A 25,662-nucleotide genomic window follows, 5' to 3' on the forward strand; every position below is an offset into this window, starting at 1 on the left:
CAGACACAATTTCAACCGAGAAGATGGTTTCAAATTAAGCAACCATTGGAAAGATGTTCTAAATCGAACCAAACATTAAACTAATTTTCAATGGTACAGTATATTTTTCAAGTAGTGGTACCCCAAACTTTCGCAGCTCTTAAATTCCCTTTTCACACCATCAATAGGGAAACTCCCCCCCCCCCCCCGCGCCACCGACATGTGCACTTGCATGTACACCACTTCTATGCTAAGTCGGGCAATCAAATGCTAATTTTTTATGCTAATTCCTTTGTCAAGGCACCTTGTTTCCTCGCACACAGCTTAAAGGTCGCGGTCTGAGCGTGGCTGTGTTCCACTCCAGCGGTGTCCTCGAGACAGCCTGATCCCTTCAACTGATGAAGGCCGCTTGTGTTGTGGCCGAAACGTCGTGATTTTTTGATGTTTTATTTTTTACCCACGTGACTTTACCGAATAGAACCAAAGAGTATGGAACATATAGGGGGTGGGGTTGGGGGGGGGGGCAAACCAGCTTCAGACAGCAATTGGCACTCGTGTGTTGTACAATCGGACCGGCGGGAAAATGTGATAACAGAAACGCGCACGTGCGGTCACGGTTGTGGGCATCAGAGGGCAGTGGAGCAACATGGATTGTGGTAACGTATTTCTATGCTCCCGCATGTCGCTGGCCACCTTCACCACCCCCGAAATGACCGGCGCGTTGAGGCAAAGTCAAATAACTCCCGACGACCCGCGCGGCGTAGGGAAGTCCCGAATCCAGCAGCCGATTTACAAAGGGCTGTAAGTCTTGAGTACATAGGCCAACGGCTGTGCAACTACCATGCCACTGCGTGTGTAGACACACAGATGCAACCCGACACACGTATGGATGCACTGTACATATGTCCCGAAGCATTGAACGGCTCACAAATCTGGTCACAAACCCATTATAAATCAACGGAATATGTCCACTCAGTATGCGGGTCATGATGCAACCCATAAACGCATTCATAGCAAAGGCACGCCGGTGTTTTTATTACTGGCGGCCGCTGGGAAGACGTATCACGGGGACGCGCGCATGAATGTGCATGCGCGCACACACGTGAACAAATCATCGTAATATGCTGCCACCCACCAGAGGGAGAGGGTGGGGTGAGGCGGACCATGAATTCTGTGTCGTTTTATTTTTTACTCCGTTAGAGTACACGGGAGCTGCACGGCGTTGACAAGAGGGCCGCTGCCACTTGGGCTGAAGCAACACGGCTTGAAAGTGAAAATTCACCCACCAACAACAACGCGAATAAAATTCACGCGACTGCAGCAATGCAAAACGTGGAATTTTTTTTAGTTGCTGGTGCAACTTGCGAGGATAAATTTAATTAGGGCGCGTCACCATCTATGAACTGCGCAGAACTAGCGCGAGATAATTCTAGCAGGAGTTGAAAAAAAAATCACAAACCCTTTGTAATTTTAAATCAAAGGGAATATGTGCCCTGCGGTGTGGGGAATATTTATCATGAATTATATAAAATTGTACAACTGGCCCCTTTGCAGTGCCAAAAATAATTATAATTATTAACACCAAAACACTGGTGCGCTATGTCTTCATACGACGACTACTCCGCACTAGCCACAGCGCATTAATGTTATATCCGAATTGAAAATTAGGGCCCGGCATTCTTGATTTCAATACTGGACTGACCTGGGAATTTCGTGGTCTCAATGTGCTCAGACACGAGCCATTTCCCCGCGAATGCATTCGAAGTCCTTTATTTAATAAGACGCGGCTCATTGTAGATTTGCAGAAACATCGGGATATTTGAAACAGTATAATTAAGTTGCGATTAACTTGCAAATATGCATGTAAAATAGTCTGTTATAACAATTACATACAATGTGAACATTGATTTATGATCAAACTAAATCATTATACATTTCAACCCATTATGAATACACTGTATAACGTAAAGCCTAACAGTGGCGGTAGTGTGGATTGTTTGACCATACTTCGCCATGCTGGTGAGTGCGGGTTGGTGAAGTGGGGGGGGGGGGGGGCGGCAGAGCTGTGTCAGAGATCACCTGCCACTGATGTTAGCTGTGGCCTGGACTAAAACTCAGGTCGTCAGGTTTACAGCGCGACGCACTAACGACCACTGGCGGCACCGACGCTCTGCAACCAAATTTTGATCCTGCGTGAAAATATTTCAATTGTATGGCAGGGATTCATATTCTTGGTTCTTTCGGTAAAGTCACGTAGAAGGGAAATAATAAAATAATAAAAATAAAACAATAAAATTCTCACGACGTTTCGATTGCAACACAATCAATCATCATCACCTGATGATGACCACCTGATCATGATTGCTTGTGGAGCAATCGAAACGTCGCGAGAATTGTATTGTTTTTTTTCCCCTTCTACGTGACTTTACCGAAAGAACCAAGAATATGAATACCTGCAGTCACGAAAGCTTTAAGTCGAAATGTATGGCAGGGGTTTATGCATTATACATTTAATAAGTGATCTACATATTTTGAATGATGGCGGTGACGCACATTGCCAAAAGGCCAACAATTACATTTGGCACATTGTGATAAGTAATGGTATGCTGCTGTGGTGTCATGGTTAGCACACTCAACTTGCAATCCAGAGATTGCCGGTTGGATCTCTTGTCGGGGAACGTCGAACAATTCGACATTTATTTAATTCCTCTGCCTCTGTCTACCCAGCAGCGGTGGCGAGATGTTAACTACCTCGCCTGGTATACAGGAGGTTGTGGGTTCGATCCCAACCCTGACGCCTGCTGTATATTTGGAGTTTGCGTGTCTCTCTCCCCGAGGTCGTGTGGATTTTTCTCCGGGTCCTTCGATTTTTCTCTCCACATTCTGAAACGTGCGCTTAGAGTGTTTGACTATTATACGTTTTCCACATGGTAAGCCACTTCGTTGAGCTAGCATTTGGGGCCAGGTCGGTTCTGAAAAACAAGTTTAAATGGGTACACGATGGTTAGTTGATTGGCAAACTTCGTGTGGTGGGGTAAATTGCGGATACCCCCATCTCTTCCCTATTCCAAGTCGTCTAGCCAGCATGGAAGAGGAGGCCAAATGCTCTCTAGAGGGGCTCTCCAGAGCGCCCTCTAGCGGAGGCCCCACTACAAATAAGGGTGAGAGGAAGCAATTGCGGGACAGCATATTTACCATTCTTCCCTTTTAATAAGCATTACATCTTAAATTCAGCTGCCAGAGGTTAACTATTCACGTCCGCATTTAGCCTTGCCCATTTAATAATTTATAATAGCGGCAGTGTGTGCGTGTACAGTTTCTTGAACTTCGTTCGCACCGTACGTAGCCAACCAGTGGTGTTGAGGCCATCACGATAAAAAAAAGTGCTCTTTCAATGACTTTCTCACACAATAACGATGCCCTCTATTTACCCTGGAAGCCCTTGCTGGATCTCAAGACTGTGAGGAGGGCTCGTTCACTGAGATGTCTGTCCATGCCACGAACGGGATCTGCACAGATATATTAAAGAATCCATTGTTGGACTGCCATCTCTTAGCCTCGTCAAGACATTGAACGACTACTTATAGAACTCACGGTTGCAAGCGATTGCATTGTTTCATGTTATCAAAACAACTGGAATGTATCACTTCAAGCGTGTTGGCCTTTTTTTCCTTTCCCATAGAGAGTAACGCAAACACACTCTGTTACCACGAGAAATGTTTCGAATGGCCGTGACTTTCAACTTTTAGCTCCTTTAATCCCGCACCCGGTAGAACATATTTGAGGATATGCAGCAGCACGTTCGTGTACTTAAGCCGTTATCCAAGGTCACCCCTAGCGGCCAGCTATCGCCGCTTGCACACAATTGCCGCTTCACAGCGATTTCACGACCCTCCACACTCATTCCGTTTTAAATTATGCATTGTTTCTAAATCTTTCTTGTCAAATCACATTTTTTTACACCACAATGAAAACTTAATTCTCATAATTTAACCCCCCGCTGCGTAACTTCACGAACGAGCCACATCGTCTTCTTGTCAACGAACAAAATTGCGTGAAAAGCATTGAGACAATTTAATCTTTTTGCTCTCTGTTATCCCCACCCCATAACCACCACCACCCCGCCTCCCCTCCCCCACTACATTTGTCCCTCCTGCTGAGCTCAATTAGGCAGTTGTTAGGAGAGCAGAGAAATACATTTTCCGAAAAGAATCATGCTTCATTTCCTGCCGCATGGCAGCGTGTGTCAGTATTGATTGCGTTTCTCGTTTACGTCTCACGTTGATGCTCAGCAGATAATGTGCTCGAATTTGAGCAGAAACCATTATCGTCGAAGCTTAATGGTGGAGCACATCAAATGTAGCAACTTTTCAATTCCTCGTTCGTATGTACAGTGAGGGGTAAAAGTATTTGATCCCCTGCTGATTTTGTACGTTTGCCCACTGACAAAGAAATGATCAGTCTATCATTTTAATGGTAAGAGAGAATAACAACAACAAAAATCCAAAAAACGCATGTCAAAAATGTTATAAATTGATTTGCATTTTAATGAGAGAAATAAGTATTTGACCCCTCTGCATAACATGACTTAATACTTGGTGGCAAAACCCTTGTTGGCAATCACAGAGGTCAGACGTTTCTTGTAGTTGGCCACCAGGTTTGCACACATCTCAGGAGGGATTTTGTCCCACTCCTCTTTGCAGCTCTTCTCCAAGTCATTAAGGTTTCGAGGCTGACGTTTGGCAACTCGAACCTTCAGCTCCCTCCACAGATTTTCTATGGTATTAAAATCTGGAGAGTGGCTAGGCCACTCCTGGACCTTAATGTGCTTCTTCTTGAGCCACTCCTTTGTTGCCTTGGCCGTGTGTTTTGGGTCATTGTCATGCTGGAATACCCATCCACGACCCATTTTCAATGCCCTGGCTGAGGGAAGGAGGTTGTCACCCAAAATTTGACGATACATGGCCCCGTCCATCGTCCCTTTGATGCGGTGAAGTTGTCCTGTCCCCTTAGCAGAAAAACACCCCCAAAGCATAATGTTTCCACCTCCATGTTTGACGGTGGGGATGGTGTTCTTGGGGTCATAGGCAGCATTCCTCCTCCTCCAAACACGGCGAGTTGAGTTGATGCCAAAGAGCTCCATGTTGGTCTCATCTGATCACAACATTTTCACCCAGTTGTCCTCTGAATCATTCAGATGTTCATTGGTAAACTTCAGACGGGCATGTATATGTGCTTTCTTGAGCAGGGGGACCTTGCGGGCGCTGCAGGAGTTCAGTCCTTCACTGCGTAGTGTTTTACCAATTGTTTTCTTGGTGACTATGGTCCCAGCTGCCTTGAGATCATTGACAAGATCCTTCCGTGTAGTTCTGGGCTGATTCCTCACCATTCTCATGATCATTGCAACTCCACGAGGTGAGATCTTGCATGGAGCCCCAGGCCGAGGGACATTGACGTTCTTTTGTGTTTCTTCCATTTGCGAATAATCGCACCAACTGTTGTCACCTTCTCACCAAGCTGCTTGGCAGTGGTTTTGTAGCCCATTCCAGCCTCATGTAGGTCTACAATCTTGTCCCTGACATCCTTGGAGAGCTCTTTGGTCTTGGCCATGGTGGAGAGTTTGGAATCTGATTGATTGATTGCTTCTGTGGACAGGTGTCTTTTATACAGGTAACAAGCTGAGATTAGGAGCTCTCCCTTTAAGAGTGTGCTCCTAATCTCAGCTCGTTACCTGTATAAAAGACACCTGGGAGCCAGAAATCTTTCTGATTGAGAGGGGGTCAAATACTTATTTCCCTCATTAAAATGCAAATCAACTTATAACATTTTTGACATGCGTTTTTCTGGATTTTGTTGTTGTTATTCTGTTTCTCCCTGTTCAAATAAACCTACCATTAAAATTATAGACTGATCATTTCTTTGTTAGTGGGCAAACGTACAAAATCAGGAGGGGATCAAATACGTTTTTTTCCCTCACTGTATGTAAGTATGTTGCACTTCTTTCGCACCGGTCGTAGCCAACGATGCTAATCGGAGGTGCGGGGGAAGGACAGCAAGCTAAACACAAAAAAGCAGTCCTAAATAAATGAGTTTTCTATCTAGATTTACAAGTGCATAGCTCCAGTGGCTTCCTAATATCGGAAAGAAGAGCATTCCAGACGGCCACAGAAGCTCATCTGACAGCGCGCGATACAGTGACCGTCTTTGTTCGATGGCCAGCCAAAAGCCACTGCGACGATGACCTGAGTTCACCCGATGATTTATGCTCATTGACAAGATCAGCAAGGTATCGTGGTTGATTTGTGGCACGCACTTTACGTGTAATGAGTGTTCGTGCGAGTCCATGTATGAATTTACCACATCAATACTCCATCAGCACAAACCACCTTGCAAACAAGTAACCATTTTAGCAAAAGGGATGTTGGTTACCAATTCTGATATCAAGCACGATATCCACAATTGAAAATTGTAAAAAAAAGAGTACTTTACTGTGTATACTGAAATGTATATATATACGGTAGTAGGTTCGTAAAAATACTGGACGGCCACAATGGCTCGCTGGAAATTCAATAGTTGTCCTCAACTAAATGTTTTCTCCCATTTTCTAACATGGCAGGATAACATCAACATGTTTCATGTTTGACATTAGAGGTGTTTTCAGAGTAGAAAAATACGCGAGTCGGCAGCTAGTCGTGGAATCAAGGTCGGAAAATGTTCGTACGTCAATCTTCCCGGGGCCCGGCACTCTGGAAAACAAAATAATTTCCGCCGCATGGCTCAATTTAATTCCCGTGAGGTTGTTTCTATCAAAACAACATCGGTGTGGGTTACAGGTATTCATTCAGCAGATTATCCAAGCAAATCCGTGCCTCGGTCTGCTCTGGGTTGGCGTCGGCACCAGATGCAGCCAGAGTAAAGACAACACGTTTCCTTCAATGCTACGTAGGCACGTGAATTAATTTAAAAAATAACTACGAATACAAAACAAACCACTGACTGACCAGTTTTGACCGTAAAATGCGATTTGGTGTAGCATACAGCACAGTACTGTAAATCAACACACAACACTGCACATATATAGTGGTTGTCATGGTATAACCTGGTCCCAATCCCACGAGTTATTGCTCACAAGTATCACTGCATACGGTATATGCCCATGAGATAAATATATACATAATACGAACGTTGTGTAATTAAACCTGACGAACATGGAAGAAATGTAACTTTTTACACTTTTGGGCCCTCATTTGGCAAATGGCGCGATTTGCTAAAAATTCGCAATTAAATTTCATAGAAACCATGCTTAACATGAAGATGACATGCTGTATTAGCCATCCGTTATGTATTTATTTAGTATGCCGTTATAGTGCAGTTGTACAACGTTTTCTCTTGTTTATTTCAGATGGATCGAAAACCTTAGAATCGTCATCACAAATAATGTGCATTGCCACCAGCAACATTCTCACGATGGTATAATCAACTTTGCCAACCCCTCCGCCCACTGAAGTTCACCCTGAAATTTCACATCACAAATCGCATGATTTGCCCTTCCTCCGTTGCCTTTAAATGGGAAAATCAGAATGATTTTTTTTCTTCCAGCAATACAATTCGTACAGTTGTGCTGCATTGACACATTTTTAAGGCGGCTTTGTTCGGGATGGGGGGCGGGGGGGGGGTGCTGGGGGGGGGGGGGGAGGGGGCTCGAGTAGGGGGGAGCTTCATTACTCCACGAGTTACACGGGAAGAGAACCCGCGCATGCACGCGACCGAGGCGGGCAGTCATTGCTGCGAGTTTCGGCCGAGGCACTCCCCTTTCAAACCACCCCCCCCCGCTCCTACCCCCCCCTACTAGACCCAGCTCTGAACCAACAAACCGTCACTTTAGGCAAGCGCTCGATTTCCTTGCCCTGCATTTTGCACATCGGCGCTCCAATCTCAGCTACCGGAAGAACAATCCGTTGTCTTGGGCGCGCGTGCTGACCTCCGCAAGCGGAGGACGAAACTTTTTTTTTTAATGTAAGCGCTCTGTGACATTTGGCGAGAGCCGACAGCTCGCAGAAGCTACACGTTACAAGGGCATTCATTTGAGATGAGATTACATCTCCTCCCGAATTGCGCTCACATGCAACAACTCTGCACGTGTGTGTGTGTGGAGTGGTGGTGTAGCGGCGAGCGCGCTGCCCTGTGAACCCGGCGACCCGAGTTCGATTCCCGCTCACGGCCAATACCGGTGACGATTATCTGAACCGGTCCTGGGCCTCCCCTAGGTCGACTCAGCCTCAAATGAGTACCTGGTGCGGTGTGTACATATCGCCACTAAATATCGAGAAAGGCGGTCGGGCGTGGTGCTGGCCACCCACCCCCTCGTGTACCGTTCGGCCTTCAAAGGTCCTCGCTAACAGCACTTGCCCCTACAGTCTGCTAAGACTATACGGGGGATCTCTGTGTTAGGGGGAGCGTGGGCAGCGGTAGGGTCGTGGTCAGCGCACCGCAGAATGAACTTTGCAAGCAGAGTTCGATTTCCGCTCAAGGCCAATATCAGTGGCGAATATTTGAACCGGTCCTGGGCTCTCCCGTAGGTCGACCTAGCCTTAAATAAGTAGCCAGTGTGATGCATAAGCATCACCACTGGGGTGACAAAAAGGCCAGACGTGGGGGGACCTCATAGGTGCTCGCAAACAGCACTTGCCCCAGCAGTATCTTAAATGCTATATGGGGGATCTTTGTCTTTGTAAGGGGAGCAGGAGTGCAGTGTTTCACAAATTGCCCTAAAGCTGGTGAGTTGGATTCCTGAGCTCTGCTCACATAAAAGTCGCGGCCCCTTAGTTAACTCAGCCGTGAAGACCTGTGTGTAAATGTCAGCGTTAAGGGGGAGACAAAGGCGGCCAGGAGTTCTACTGACGACATCCAGCCATGCGAGCAACACTTTCCCCATCCCCACAAAGGTGATCTTTGCGTATACTGTAAACGCATTCATATTTATAGACATCCACATTCTTCCCCCCCCCCACCCCCCAAAAAAACTAAAGCAACTCGGGCTCCACATTTCGGCTCTGTTGGGTAGTAATTCGACCCCAAAGAAGTAACGCGCGCTTTCTTCATCTGGAAGGTATTAACCTTCGAGCTGCCGCCCGGGGAACGGCACGAATCCGCCGTTCGAGGCGCCTTCGTAACGATCGCGTGTTCACACGCCCTACACGTGGAGTAAATGGTGGGGGGCGGGGGGGAGGTGGGGGCAGCCTGCACGGTGAGAGATGGGTGCGGAGCAAATGTAAAAGACGGACACACGGATTGGAATGCACAGCGATGTTCCCCCGCAGACCCGGCCGGCCAACGATTCAAGATTGGCCACAGCGATTCCGGTGGCTTGCCGTGTCAGCAGAAACAAAACAAACGACATTTGTTGTCGCGCCCAACGCAACCGAACGAAGAGTCAAAGTGATTTTAGGCGCAAATGTGCATTGTGGCGGTGTTCATCCCCTGTTTATAGCCCAAAGCCAGTTGTGGAAATTCAAAATTCCTATGATGGGGGGGGGGGGCGCAGGTTTTGCCGTCGGACAACAACCGTTTGACTTCCCCACAAAGTCGTACTTATTTTATTGACCCCCATCTGTATGATGGGCCGAGTCAACCCACAGCCAACATGTGAACGACCAAACGCGAGATTACGAGCCGCTGGCTTCGCCACTGTGCCACCTGGCCGGAAGAGAAAGTGAACCATTAAAATATGAAGTGCTGCTCAGCACTGAATGCAATCCCCTGGCTTTCCAAGCCCTGGGGCAAAGAGGCCAGGGAAAAAAAAGAAAGTCGTGCCCCACAGCTGGGACCCTTCACTGGAGATTTCGGATTCAATTATTTAATGATTTCAATACATACGTTATCCTATGCTTAGTAAAATAGGCCCCGTCCACACTGCTGCACACATGCATAATTATTTGAGCAGAAGACGACGTCTACCGGGGAGATGTAGGGAGGATTGTCACATCGTAAACTATAAACTAAACTCTTTTTATTTCACAGGTAGGGCCACGGTGGCGATATTTTAACTACCTATTCTGGTATATCGGAGGTCGTGGGTTGGATCCCAACCCTGACGCCTGCATATATGGAGTTTGCATGTTCTTCCCCGTGGTCGTGTGGATTTTCCTCCGGGTCCTCCGGGTTTTCCCTTCACATTTATAAACATGCGTTTTGAGTATCTGGCTGCTATACGTTTCCACATGGTAAGCCAATTCGTTGAGCTATAATTTGTGGGGCAGGTCGCTTCTGAAAAAGATCTATATAACTCAGTGGGGCGGACCTGGTAAAATAAAAATAGTAAAAAATATACATATTGTTGCAGTGCTATCTGCATCAGCAGTATTAGACCTTTGCTCTGCAGCTGGTAGAAACAGCTTCCATGCTGTTCTACAATTATCTATTATTGATTATTTATTGTCCACGATGCATTTATTAATGCATCTATTTCACTTTAAACAGTTCTCTTTATGTGTTGCTGGTCACTTGGCGTTTTGGGCCTTTGGGGTTTGTTCTTAGCAACCGTGATAAAAAAATGAAATAATTCTTGAAACTTCATCATTGACGGTCCATTTTCCACAGGGCCCGCGGTTAACATTTCCAATGTCATGTACGTTGCTTCCAATGAGATGTTCTGTCATCACGCACACTCTACGTGATCACTTGCTAAAGGTACACATCACCACAAGAGGAGACGCTTTTGTGAAGAAAATTAGCCAGATGTGGTATAATAACAAAAAAATAGTTTATTAAATGGCAAGTGTTTAAGAATTTGCACATGTAAACACTTAAATGCATTTGAATTGAAAATGCGTTAGCATTTCAGAGATTAAAGCATGGTTTGCATTCAAAGGATAACGCAAAAATTGTCTGAACAATAACTACGCAGATCGTTTCAATGAAACACAGCAAAACATTCTGCAACTAACAGTAACTACACTTAACTCTAGCCAAGCTTTCCTTACCAGACGAATCCAAAATTGCAGTTATGAAGGAAACTTGGAGGATTTGTTTAAACGTTCATCATCGGCCAACGTTAAGGATCTGCGATTAGCAGTTGGCCCGCTTTTAACCTTCCACTGCCAGATGGCAGGGACACCAAACCACAGCGTGTTATTTCTAAGAACACCTGCCCAGTTTGATGCCGCCTCATGGTTAAGCAGCATCACGAACAATATCGGAATTAAGCACGTGATGTGGATTGGCCAGAAAACAGTAAAAATTGTATTTTGTTTTATTCGAGCAAAGGAAGGTTGAAATAATGAACGTTTAAACAATAGTCCCGTTGGTGGTAACCCCCCCCCCCCCGCGCCAAACAAAATTGGACTAGTATGAATGGGCAGAGTGCTCAGCTGTTGACTATACGAGTATGAGCGCAGAAAGGGTCAGAATTACATGGGATTTATGTCAACCCAAATGTAACCTCCTTCACTTGAGAGATTTATGCATTCGGAAAAACAAGATTTAACGGGAGAAATGAAGTCAACCCACTGATTCCAGTATTGAATTCCACGTACACCTGAAACGCTTGCGCCTCTGATTTGGACCAACGTTGTCGAGAAAAGGCGAAGCCATTTAATAAATTAAACCACATTTGGATTCTAACATTTACACAGGTTCCCCAGTGCTCACGGGCGCATAAAACATTCATTGCGCCTGCTCCGCTTGTGTGCGAGAGACACGAGAACAGCGCTGCCTCATTTCCGTGCTGGGCACACAAAATATCCCAACGTTTCCTAAAGCTACCCACCACCCCCACCACCCCCACCACCCCTACCACCCCCACTAACCCCCACCAACCCCCACCAACCCCCACCAACCTCCGCCTCTGATATTTTCAGGTCAAACTCAACTTATCCACGACCACAATCTGCTGCTCACATTAAAAATAAACAACCCATCCCCTTGCGCTTTTGCCAAAGCTTTAGTTTCGACCGAGAGTTTGTCTAAGATTAAAGGGCCGATCCCCGCAGACGTAATGGACCTGCCCTTTCTCGGAAGACGAAGACTGCCTCCGTCTCCCCCCCCCCCCCGCCACAGAGTGACTCGCGCCTCCGCAAGCCACGTTTCCTTCGCGATCCCGCGCGGAGCCGCTCGCTGCTCAATGACCACAGCGCACATGTGCTTTACATTCTTTATGACACTCAATGGGCCGTAAAAACATGAAGCCAGGACCCCCCCCCCCCCCTTAAGTAGTGGAATCTTGTTACCAGCCATGGAAAAATACATTATTACCCCTAATGCAATTAAAAGCCATTTACTCGTGTAAGGTTTTGCCATCTTTAAAATAAATAAAGAACGTGTACAATTTACAGAAAATGTACGTGATAGCAAACATTAACACGAATAATGTTCACTATCGATATTGAACATTTATTGATATATATTTTAAAAGTATCCTTAAGGATGTGTTTTGCTTAATAAGAGCTCCTATTCGTGATTTAAATATCACCAACATATATATAATGATATTTAAAATACATTTTCAGAGAGGAAAAAGAAGGAATTTCCAGATGTCAGACTTGACGTAACCACTGCCTTTCCCAGTATGAAAACAAGGAAAGCTCCTGGACTAGATGGCACAACTGGAAATCATTAAAGATGCAGGACCATCTGTAGCAACAAATTAGCTGACCTATTTACTAAAACGTTTGCGCAGAAATGAAATACCTCAATTGTTGAATGATGCCTTAATCATTCTCTTGTTTCAAAAGGATTGATGAAACGTATTTGAAAATGTACAAACCAAATTTGCCTCCTATCACGCGGATATAAATAAAGGGCAATTTAGGGTACGACCAACCCAGTAGAGGAAACTGGGTTTAGAAGGACGGTTTTCTACCATGGGATCACATGCATGCTCTAGATAATATTCCAGAAAATGATAACATTGGAAACGCGAGTGTGGATCACCATTGTAGGCGATGAGAAGGCGTTCGATTCAGTGGGATATAATGCAGTGGGCCAAGTTCTCACAAGCCAAAGTCTTCGTAAAAAGTAATATGAAAATACTCCATATAGAGAGTTGTAAGAGCGGACATTGGCAGACGTTTTCCACAAAGTGGATTGGAGATATTAGGGCTTAAACGTAACTGAAATATAGATTTAAGTATATTAACCGTCTCACTATACTATATACTTTCCACCCCCACCCTCCAAGTCATGCCCACTATCACAGCGTTCCGAAGCAACGATCCATCTACCACCTGCATATTCTTTTGCTCCATCTTTGCGGATATCCACTTAGGTATGTGCCACCCTTTCGATGTCACTCCGTGGCCCACGGGTACGATACTTTTCCGTTAAGTATTCTTCTTATTCTTAGGGTGGACCATGAGTTTCGTGGAAGATCAAACCCAGGGATCTTCCGCCTTTGGTCTTTCACATTCAATAAAAGTTGACCAAGAGTACTCTCATCCTGTTCTCGACAAGCCTATTTCTTTCGCTAGTTGAACCCAGTCCGCCCTTCGATGGGCGTCCTAGCTACTTATGCTCTGATGCCTTTTCCAGCTGCGTCAGCCGTCGTGCGTTAATGGACTAAAACCAATTGGTCACCAAACAATGTGTTTTGTTATTCTTATTATTAAAGCAACGAAATGAGCTCAAATACAAATTCTAAATTATTTGCGTTTAGTTAAAGCTTGAGAATATGTTGACTTGTTTGAGTGATAAGTCAGTTAACGTAATCTATTTTAGTGGGCGAGTGTCCACCGAGAGAACAATTGTCTTCTGCGCGAGAGATCTCGGGATAAAACAAAAGAACAAACATCGCAACAATCGAACGTTTCACAAATCACGAGCAAAACGAAAACAATCAACATGCGGAAGCGTAGGCCGCACATGTTGCCGTCGATCTATTTCGAGGAATACTTAAAATGAATATAATGCCAACATATTTTGGAACAATCAAAATAGCAGACGTAACAAAATATTATTATAAGAATTAAATATGAAAAGAATAAAAAAACGTGTATAATTAAGCAAAAATAAATACTCATAATTGCCCACGCTGCAATTAACATTGCTTCTCGTTCACATATTGGCATTTTCCTTTTAAATATTAAATGGTAAAGGCCGAAGAGGATGACCACCGGGGAGATGCAGCAATAAGATCAGCTCAAGTACAGGAGCGAGACGGATTGTTGCATCACATGATTGTGAGTAATGGCGAATACTTTTGAATACTTTCATCCAGCAGTGGAGAGATCGTTCCTGACAATAATGATGAAAATGACGATAGAGCCATGTTAAACTATCCCGGGTTCCATTCGCAGCCAGAAGTATGTGCATCTGACCCTTGCCATTAATGTAATGCTGCCCCCTGTTGAGTTAACGCTGGAAGTGCTGCATCACTCACAAAATGAAACAACTTTTAAATGTGCCTTGCAAGAGGAACCCTGAAGCATATTTTTCCTTGCGAGCCAGCATGTTTACACGCGGATGGGAAAACCTTGCGTTCTGGCGAAACACTGGGATCACATCAAACCTAAATAGCGGTTCCCTGAAAGCCACGTGAAGGCAACATCAGAAGAGAGATTGCAACGTTAAGACAGTTGTAAAAAAATAACAAAATAGCACTTGGATGTATGTTACCGGTCGCCGGCGTATGCGTACCCTGCCTACGGGCATCGGGGCACACAGTATGAAGCGATGGAGGAAAAGGTCGTTGTGCATCTTGCCGCGCCAGAATGCCAGCCATTGCCCCTGTCAGCCTAGATATGTCGAGGAAGGTAGGTGCACCGCATCAAATACCCCCCCCCCCCAAAAAAAAATGACCTTCTTCAAACATCTCAGTCTTGCAGTAAAGTGCAAAAAGATAAGCTTTCACGGAGGAGATGGATGAGTGGCGAGCAGGCTAATCTCGTTCCTGACTGAGAATTACGCAAAACAGAGTAAAGAGGGCATTGAAAATAAAATATATATATACCCGTTCGAAGGTGGTTCTATTTAAGTAGACAAACCACAGGGGAGTCTTTGAAGAAAGCGATTTGTGGGCACCACCCGCGGGAGATATGAGACAGGGAGGATTATCTAAACATCCCTGCCAGGTTGCTGTCTGACGCCACTTTGCTTAGGTCCACATTTTATATTAGTGGTTGCGTTTTAACAATAAATTATGCATCGAGGGCTCGACCTAAATGAGCTGGCCATTAATGGAGCGTGGGGAAATGCAGAGTGGTCCATGCTTTGCTAAGATCAATTTGATTTCCACATTCCAAGTTTGGCATCTTACGGCACTCGCTGCACGCTGGCCATTAGAACGAAACGCGTTAATTATTGAAGAGGAGTGGTTTGCGTCTCTGTGCTCAAACATTAAAGTTCAGCGAAATGTCAGACTGCCAAATGCAGCCGCTGGAGTTGAGCGGAAGCGCTCGGATGATGGCAATGAGTGGTCACGTGCTGGCACGGTGCCACCGCCCTGGCACGGCCGGGCGGGCTGACGCAGATAGGACACCGTCAATCACGATAAAAAAATGAATGTGCACCAAGGGATCGGACCTTGTTTAGAGAGGGAAAAAAAACCCCAACAACCTCATGCTCCCCTTGTCAAACATGCAATCATGCACATGAGTGCTCCCCAGGTGCCATTTGAAACTTGTTTGCACTGCAGAAAAAAATACACGGTCGCGCTACAAAATACCGATAGGGCTGCAGTCCCGAATGGCGAAGCGTTAATTCTGCTGAAGGAAAAAAAATATACTGCCGTCCCCGGCTCTGGGGATCACAACAGTGGCACTCGAAAGCCCATTTGTGATGGAACGCCTGCGTTATGAGAACGTAATGCAAGAGCGAGGTGCACCGAAACCGGAGATTCACAGCGACTGCACCGCAGCAAGTTCCCTGGCCTTGAGGTCACGGATTGTGCGTTACATGAGTGAGAATTAGGTGCAGTTAAGTGTGCACATAAAAAAACAAGACAAAAGATCCCCGTGTATAGCCTTAACAGACTGCTGGGGCAATAATAACGGCCATAATAATAACGACTGAAATAATGTTCAACCCTTTGAAAATCCCATTTGGGGGATTAAGACACCATGTTGGTTAATGGTGAGAATTTGTTTTAAACTAAAAGAGTAAACTTTTATTTTTATATTACTAGGTAAGGCTCACTGAGCTATAGAGCTCTATTTCAGAAGCGACCTGGCCACAAGTGGAAGCTCAACGAAGTGGCTCATCATCACGTGGAAATGTACAGCAGCCAAATACTCTAAACGCATGTCGATTCAAAATCTGGAGGGAAATATCGGAGGACCCGAATAAAAAATCCATGCAACCACGGGGGAGAGAGATACGCAAACTCAAAATCTACAGGCGTCAGGGACAGGATCGAAGCCACGACCTAATGCATACCAGGCGAGGTCGTTAACATTGCGTCACCGCGGCGCTCCATACCTTACCATATTGGTCAGTGTTGTTTGAAAAAGTGGTTGGGGGTTGGGCAGGACCAGTTCAGATATAGCTCGCCACTGATCGTAGCCATGGGTTGAAATTGAATTTAGAAGATCGCCGAGCTTCGCAGTGCAGTGCACTCATCACTGCGCCACCGCTCCAACCCGTGTGTTTGTGTGTACTATAATGTGCTATTTGATAGAGATTTATGCAGTCTCTTGTGTGTAGAATAAATGCGTGTGGAAGATAACCATTGCTCCACAGAATATATCCTTAAACCTTAGCTTTTGCCTGCGAGGTGTCAAGGTATCTGGGTAATTGAGATAGACGAGAGGGACCCTAGCTGCTGCCTCTGTAGCAGATAAGGCGCATGAGAGTAGAGTCCTCTCGCCATACCACGTTTGACACCAACTCATATAATGAGCGAGTCATGGGAGCAAGTTGTTTAATGTGGGTATTTTAATGCAGGTGGATCGGTGGCGCAGTGGTTAGCACACTGCTCTATGAAATGGGCCACTTGAGTGTGATTCCCGGCCACGGGCAACATCAGTGGCGAGTGATATCTGAACCGATCCTGGGTCCCAGCATCCTTCCTTCACCAACCCACACTGACCAATGTGGTGAGGTCAAACAACCCCCCCCCCCATCCACATGACCAACACAGCATAGGGAGGTTTTTTCTTTCTTTCTTGAACACATTTATTTCATGGAATCAGTCTCATATTTATATATGTCCCCTGTTGGTGCGAACACAGTATCGCGTTGAACATTTTACGTTGCCAGTTTTACTGTCGTTTAGTCACGACATTTGTCTAGGGGTTGACATTCACAGCCTATTGCTTATCTTTTGCTCTGAAGATCGCGCAAATAATTTTGGACACGGACAAAAAGGAAACAATTAATCTAATCCAGCTGGAATGCGGGGAGCTGCGCGCGGATTGATTGCGCTAATTAAACCGCGGTGCGCGAGTACATTTATGCGAGAACAGAACTCCAAATGCTTCCCGAGCAGTCAGATGCAAATCATCGGGAATAATAATACAAATTAATGTCAAAATCCGGACCTCTGCATGCCAGCACACACCTACCCAAGTAGTAAAGGGCAAACGAAGTTAGCAGCCTTCCCTGAAAGCACAGCAACGGTGACAGACCTGACCTTTGCGTAACACTCTTCTGCTTCTAATCTCTGTTGTTACATTGCTTACAAGGAACCACTCTCTGTGTGCCAATGGACCTCTCTCTTTGTCTGTACAACATTTCAAACGGGGAGCTGCTGCACAAATTGTGTTCTTGGAAGCCATGTCACTGCTACGTCAGGGCATCGTGATTTGTATTCTCACGTGACAAGTAAATGTATTTTTTTATAGGGCAGTGCACGGAATAAAAAAAAACACATGTATATATAATGTTGTTGCAAGAAAGAGTAATCAGGATTTTAGATAAATAAAAGACTAGCTGTGTAAAAAAAACTATGTAACAAACCATCCCGCCTTCATTTCGGCAAACGAATAAAGATTTGATTCTCACTCTACAAAAAAAAAACGCTGCGTTGACAACTTTTTAGATTTTTTTTTCTTTTCCAATTTGGTAGCCGCTTGATGGAACAAACTGAATGTAAAGGCCCGGGCGTCATTCTGTGCGTTAATCTCGGGAGAGGCCAAATTCAATTTCCATAACCGCTGGCACAACCAACCGCTTCATCCGTACGGCGTTCTTTCACTTCCGTGGCCCCACGCCCCAACCGTGGAGTCGGCCACCGCAACACCCCTCCCCACCTCTCCCAGGCTGCCCCGTCAACGTCACGGTCACAGGCTTCGACGTGGTGGTGCGTTTGGTCAGCCGTTAAAGGGCGGCCGTATTTGGCTTTAGTTTTTTCGCTGGCTTCGGCCAATGAAACGACAAACGCCGCCGCCGCCGCCGCCTTCTCAGAGCCACCTCTGTAAGTGTGCGTGTGCTGCGTCGCCCAGTCGACCAACTTCTCACAATCAAATCAAATCAAATTGCACACCAATAGCACGAGCCTCTGCTACTCGGTTATTTTTGTTTACAATACCAACTATACGAGGGTTGACACAAAATCCAAAATTCGCCACATTGTTAAGAATCATTTCATAAGCATTTTCATGGTCCATAATACAGGTTTTCTTGGGGTTAGAGCACGTAAATATATAAATGTGTCGTTAAACCCGCCACCACCCTACACAGCCAATTAGTAAGGTTTGTCACGTAAACAGAACATGGCAATTCGTTATGAGTACAGCACCACCGGTATCCTGGAGAGCAAAGCCACAACATTTACAATCTAAGTACGACGTTTCGCCAGTAATAACAACTAGCTTCATCAGGCGACAGCCCGATTTGTGGAGAAATCCTCAATTTTCGTGGTATTAATATTTTATTATTTTCTTCATTTAATGTTATTGTAGTGGTGCCATCCATGAAAATGGGTTCATCACTTCTATATATAAAACATTTAGGTTAGTCTCTTGGTTTTTAGAGTGCTTGGATTAATGCATACACTTCCACCAAGACAAATGTATTGTATAGTCTATGAAGACGCTCGACATAATGGAATTTGATTTATAATTTTTGATTCCGAGAATCCAGGGAGAACCACAGTTGGAGATGGAACAATATTAAACATGCGGGAGCAAGTTAAACTGTTGCATTGCAGAACCAAGAGGAATTTGCAATGACTTGGGGGGGCTTTCAGGCAGCGGTGGGTAGAGCATGTGTGCTGATTGTAGTTAATGAGGCCCTCTCTCCTCGTTCGCAATGCATGAGTGCTGTTTAGTTCAGCAAATGTGCTCACGTGAATCTAACAGAGAACAAATGTGCTCACGTGAATCTAACAGAGTGCTCTGCATCCAAGAGCAAAGCAGCACGCTCCCAACATCTGTGGAGCCCTGGGTCGTTTAAATGCATGGCATAGTATCCATCAGTCATGCGGAGAAATGAAATGGCAGTGTGCACATTTTCAGTCTATATGAAAAAAACATATGAAAGGGTGGTATTTGACCTTGGTGAAAAATAATATATATGTTTTGCCGTAATTGAATGTACATTTGAACTTTTTTTACGCTCGGGATGAATAGGTATATGAAATAGTATCCGGTGCATCAATGTTTTAAAAAATATATATGTATTTGTAACGTAAATGAAGGTAAAAAGGACGTGAAAATAATGGCATTGTTCACGAAATAAATAATATTTGCAGGCAAAACATCAAGAGAGCGATAGAAAGATGCGCTGCAATGTAAATAAATGAAGGATGGCAATGGAAACAGTGATTAAAAGAGCTGTGCAGAGATGCAGCGATGATCACAGGCACAAGCCGGAGATGCCTAGCGGGTGAGGGATATGAATGAAAAATGGATTACATGTGGATTTAAAATGCTATCCTGCTCGCTGTGACCTAATAGCCATCATCGGGACACTGTCATTCAGAAACACGAGACAAAGGCGCCGACATTTTTTTTTCCCGGGCTTCTAATCAAACTGAAATGCGCACGTCGTCCACCCCAGTGCCTCTTCTGCAAATTGAAGAAGTAGTTTCAGCCATTCAGCTGATCAAGCGTCGCGGGAGATGACACAGTTTCCCTTCTGGCAAACATGAATATAAAAAGGAGAAAAAAACCATCAGTGCTGATAATAACGTTCACAGACTCAAACTCATTCGCAATTTTATGCGGAATTCCAGTCGTATTACTTCAGTATAATGGTTTGGAGATAAGTTTGTGTTGCTAAAACAAATAATTTAAAGAACTGCTGATTAAAAAAACGAGACTTCATGGACAAAAAAAACCTTGAGATATCTCCACCCGCCCCCAATGCCCCCACACACCCCCTCCCAAAACGCCGTTGGCTGGGTCTGTTTAGATATGGCCTCTTTGTGGTCTCAATGTCGAGGTCATACTGCTGGTTTTGCCCTGATTGCGCAGCTGTGCTGTGCACCCATTTGTGGTGGGGGTGGGAACCAATTGATCAAAAGCACGGTCCCTGTCCAGATCCCCCCTCCCCCCCGGGTGCGAAGAGATTTGGTCGAATCAAGGGGCCTCTGAGTGGGCGTGCGCTCCGTTTCCCCGCACTTAGCATGCCACCGCGGGGTACGGGGAATACCAGCCGGGCTCCTTCTACAGTGCCGTACTTGGAAAGACGTGGGGGGTGGGGGGGTTGAATTAATACAAGATGAGAAGAACTCCGACTCAAGAGAAAAAGCGGATTTTCCATCCAGGGCTCAAACTTCCATCGCGGGCGTGCGACACCCAAATTAGAGCCAATTGGTTCTGCACCTTCCCCAGTGACGGCTGACTGCTCGAAAGTTCAAAGCCCTTTCAAGATCTACGCCAGGTGCGTCTGTCTCAGCCGGTCTTTCCCTCATCGAGCAGTGACTCGCGAAAGCCCATTCTTTTGTCGAGTGCATTAATGTGATGTTAAAAACATGCACGGTTGAACAACAAAAATGCACTTAAGTCTAAAGTCCACGAAGGCGGAACGCTAGCGCTGCACACAATCCACATTTACAGCTGGTTGTGTGTTTTATTACTCCTTTGCTCTTTCGGTAAAGTCACGTAGAAATAAATGAAATTAAATAATAATAGAATACGGCGTTTCGATTGCAACACAAGCAACCATCATCAGGTACAAACGAATGAGAAAACAATCATAGTAAACTTGGAAATATAATGCAATACAGAGAGTCGGCCAACACTACAGTCAACACCCCACCTGGTTGATTACGTAAAGATTTCGAAAATTTGAGAGAGAGACAAAACATAGACACGGAGACCACAGGCACACACACAAGCAGAGAGAGACTCGCACAGAGACAGACAGGGAGAGAAGCTTCAAATCAAGTTTATGTGTGTTATTGTTCATACATACAACATACGAGGTCTGGACACCGACCCGTCTATTGCTCTTCACCAAACGGCCCAGTAAAGGCGACACATTCCTACCGCCGTCGGCCCCCTCCTTCTCTCACCCCCCGCCCCCTGCCCCCTCTCCACCCATGCACTAAAGCCCAGCAGCTCATAATAAACAGACACCGAGCACTCCGCCACCTCGCTTGACGGGTCCAGAAGCCCCGAACAGCCGCGGGCCTTAAGAGCGAGCGAAACCCAACACCGTACCTGTTGCCAGAACAATGCCGAGTTAATCCCCTCACCTCTTCGCTGACCGCGCCAACATTTCTTCGGGACTTACAGCGCGAGAATGTCAAATTTGCGTCGCGTTACCCCCCTTAGGGCGGCGTAAGAGGGTTTGGTATCATTGGGTCCCCCCCCCACCCCACCCACATCCCCGCATCGAGATCTGCCAAACGTTCGTTCATCGAAGAGGGTTCAAAATGACAAGGATAAATGAGACTCCTGGACAATATTCGGACCAGATTCCTGTGCAGTCGTCCGCCATCGCTTTTGTGCGCGTCATTGCGGCGAGGCTGCATTGCCTTGTTTTGGAAGGTGTGAGCCTCGGATCATTATTAAAGGGTGCGTCATATTTGAATCATGACTCTGCTTACACTTTCATGTCAGTTACTTGTGAACATTGACTTGGGAAGCGGTAAATAATATAACAAAAATACGCCACCGACTCACATTTTGTCCTTCACGTTTACTAATTACAATTGTGTAGCCACCGAATGTATCACAATTACCAACAGAATGGCAAATATGTCAATAAAACAGGTGTTAAGATGTTCAAACACCAAATTGACACCTTTTCCAAGGAATCAAGTCTACATTAACCACAAACAGTAATCGTGGTGAGCATGCAAACTAACCTATTCCTGATTTAAAGCTTTCGATTTAAAGCTTTCGTGATATGAATTAAACGTCGTGAGAATTTTTATTGTTTTATATATATTTTATTATTTTATTGTTTCCCTTCATCGTGACTTTACCGAAAGAGCTGAGAATATAACCTATTCTTATTTTTCCATACATTAATGCTGGCAAAACGGTCCCACGATATGTCAAAGGTCGACGCAACGGCATGCAATAGAAATCACAAAGAGCGAAAAGGCTGCGGCCAGAATTAAACATTTGAAATGAGCGTCTCTTTTTTTTGGCATTCGGATTTTCCTGGGGGGGTAATTTCACGGCACCGCGCGATTCGTGCCAGTTTTTTTCCCAATACACGCCGCATCACGCGATCTGTAACTCTTATTAATTTCTTAACGTCAAGCTTTCGTGACTGCAGGAATACATATTCCATGAGTCTTTCGGTAAAGCCACCTGAAGACGATTGCTTGTGTTGCGATCGAAACGTTGTGATATTTTTAAAAATACATTTTCTATCTACGTGGCTTTACCGAAAGACCCATAGAATATTTCTTATTAATTTATTCTGTTTTGCAAGCTCCCGCGGTTCCCGCTACCCTTCTACTGCCCGAAAATACCGCCCCGCCAGCCGCCCACCCGCCACAAAAAAAACTTTCATGTGAATCTCATTTTGCCTTCTCACAATGGAAAAAACGTAGACAATGTCTCACTTTATCAAAATGAATGTATTTTTTTCCACCTGATGACGGTCGCAGATTTTTTGTTTATTTTATTATTACTCTTTGGTTCTTTCGGTAAAGTCACGTAGGTAGAAAAATAATAATAGATCACGACGTTTCGATCGCCGCACAAGCAATCGTCTTCTGACGACGCGAGCAACCGTCTTCTACCCACGTGACTTTACCGAAAGAACCAAAGAGTATGGATTCCTGCAGTCACGAAAGCTTCGAATCAACATGATTGTATTATTTTTGAACCTATCTACGTGACTTTATCGAAAGACCCAAAGAATATGAATTCCTGCAGTCACGACAGCTTTACGTCAAGATTGAATGTCTCGACTTTGCTTAATCACCCGCAGTTCCGCTTCCACTAACAGCGGCAGGCAAGGGTATTTTTTTTTTTGTCCAAGCGGACAGCACCAAGCCGCGCTCGGGTATGCATGTTAAGTGCGATACGTCGGGGACGTGCCGTGGAGTGCGACTGGCGTGTGCGCACACACACCACCATCACTCACGGCCCTCTCACGTTCACGTATTTATCATCCGGTGCACACACACTGCCACTTACTGTATGCACAGTGCGCTCATGTGAGGCCATCACGCCCGATTTATAGCACTCGCTAAAATATGAGACTCATCTTTAACGCGTGTTTGCCTTCTCATCGGGAGAGGCGGCTTTTGGTTTAGTTTATCTTTCGCGAGCGCGCGCGCGTGTGTGTGGAAATGTCGTGCCACTGCATAGTTGTGAAAGCAACCATAAAAAAATAACCCAAAAAATATAAGACGTTCATCAATAACATTTATTTCAGTTATGAAGAAGGGCCATTGCCCGAAACGTCACCTATTATATTACACACACACACATTTATGGTCACAGTGTTATTGACGAATGTATTGAGTTTTTTGTGAATTGTGGTTGTGCTCCACTGCCAACGCAGCATCACCAAATGATTTAGTTGAAAAATAGAGCTATTATATTGAATGACGATGGTCAATACATCTATGGAATGTATCCACAGAAATTTGCTCTATGGATATGCAGACTGGGCATTAGCTTGAGCGGTATGATCAATTTAAACGGAGAAGTGCCAGGAGAAGTTGACAAATTGTAAATATTGGGCATCGCTTTTGCATTGCCTCAAGGGATAGACCATTAATGAAATCTATACATTGGAAAAATCATCAGATCATTTTAACGGACTGGCCAATAAACGAACAAAAAACAAGATCATTCGTAATTGTATTGAGACGTTTATATGTTCAGAATTATTTATGTGAACATGTATGTATGGACTGTAGAAAAGGCAAACTGAAGTGGGCTTAAAACATGTCAATCAGTTCCTTCTCGTTTGAGTGTGAAAGAAAATGCAGCACAGAATTCGATTATAATGTTGGGCTCAGAGAGATGTCAAGTTTCCGTTTTGTAATGTAATATGATAAAGAAATAAAACAAAGATGAAACGTACTTTGAGAGCCAGATGAGATACCAAAGGTGACGCACATTAAATTATAAGATTCATTGTACATTTCAATGGTTATCCATACTAAATAGCCTCACTGCATAGGTTATTGGCTTACAGGCCTTTTCCTCTGGCCACTAACGTATATTTTTGGAAGCAGTCATGATCCTACATATACACATGATTTGTGGAATGCTCCTTCTCATCATCGTTAGACATGATTCATCCACTGCTTGAAGAATGCCTCACTAAGTCATTGGCATCTCTCACCGTCTTGCGAAGCGACCCAGAACCTCCATGTGAGCAGACTTCATCGCGAGATCTCTGCTGGGCATGCTTCCTTCTTCAGCTGCCATTCCGTCATTGGTATCGACCACCGGTTACCGTGCCTTCCTGTGACGCGTCCTGCCCAAGCCCACTGACTTTTATTCACAGCCAATATGATTTTTAAACCTCAGTATATTCTCTAATCCATGTGTTCCTCTTCCCGTTCGTCAGTGGAAATTCCAAGCACGCACATCCGTCCGCTTATTTGCCGGCTTTTCAGCTTTTGCTCCATTTTCATTTCACGTTTCAGTTGATAAGCCCTGATTCACAAATACTGTCACGTGTTCAAATGTAACGCAAGTGAAATTCACTTTCAGTTGTCGGGCCCGAGCACGGCAATTCAGCCCTACGTCCATCCCTAAATGGACAATCGGTTTCATGAGTACTCCATTGATCGGCAAGTTATTTAAAAGCATCATTTTTTGTTAGATTAACACGTAGGCTTTCGCGACCAATATTATCCATAATAGAGTTTTCTTGGGGTTTGATCGCTTAAATATAAATGTGTCGTTAAACCCGCCACAGATTTGTTATGACTGGCTGTTGCCTGATGATGCTAGTTGTAATTATTGGCGAAACGTCGTACTAAAATTGTAAATGTTGTGGATTTACTCTCCAACACACCGGTGTGCCGTACTCGTGACGAATTGGCACGTTCTGTTTACGTGACAATCCTTACTAGTTGGCTGTGCCGGATGGTGGCGGGTTTTAACGACACATTTATATTTTTACGCGATCTAATCCAAGAAACCTCTATAATGGATATTTGTTTTCATGAGTTAGGTGGAACGCAGCATCTAAGACGCTTAACGCGTCACGTTATACACGCGGATGGTTGTCACATTGCACGCAGGCAGCGTCAACAACACGACCAGAGCGCCCCCTGTTGCAGCGACCACCCACGTGCACGAACGCCGGCACCAGCGCCTGCCGAACCAGCAACGCCGCAGAGGAAAAAAATAAATACAACACAAAAAAAACCCG

The 25,662-nt window shown here is 45.0% G+C and overlaps 1 protein-coding gene across 6 annotated transcripts in view; it reads right to left on the minus strand.

Moving 5' to 3' along the window:
• Positions 1-25,662, minus strand: part of LOC116957170 (roundabout homolog 2-like) — a 280,412-nt gene that overhangs the window by 234,457 nt on the left and 20,293 nt on the right. The window lies entirely within an intron of this gene.

This window comes from Petromyzon marinus, chromosome 3 (assembly GCF_048934315.1).
Source record: "Petromyzon marinus isolate PM22_M1 ecotype Great Lakes invasive population chromosome 3, UKy_Petmar_22M1.pri1.0, whole genome shotgun sequence".
NCBI classification, from domain to species: domain Eukaryota; kingdom Metazoa; phylum Chordata; class Hyperoartia; order Petromyzontiformes; family Petromyzontidae; genus Petromyzon; species Petromyzon marinus.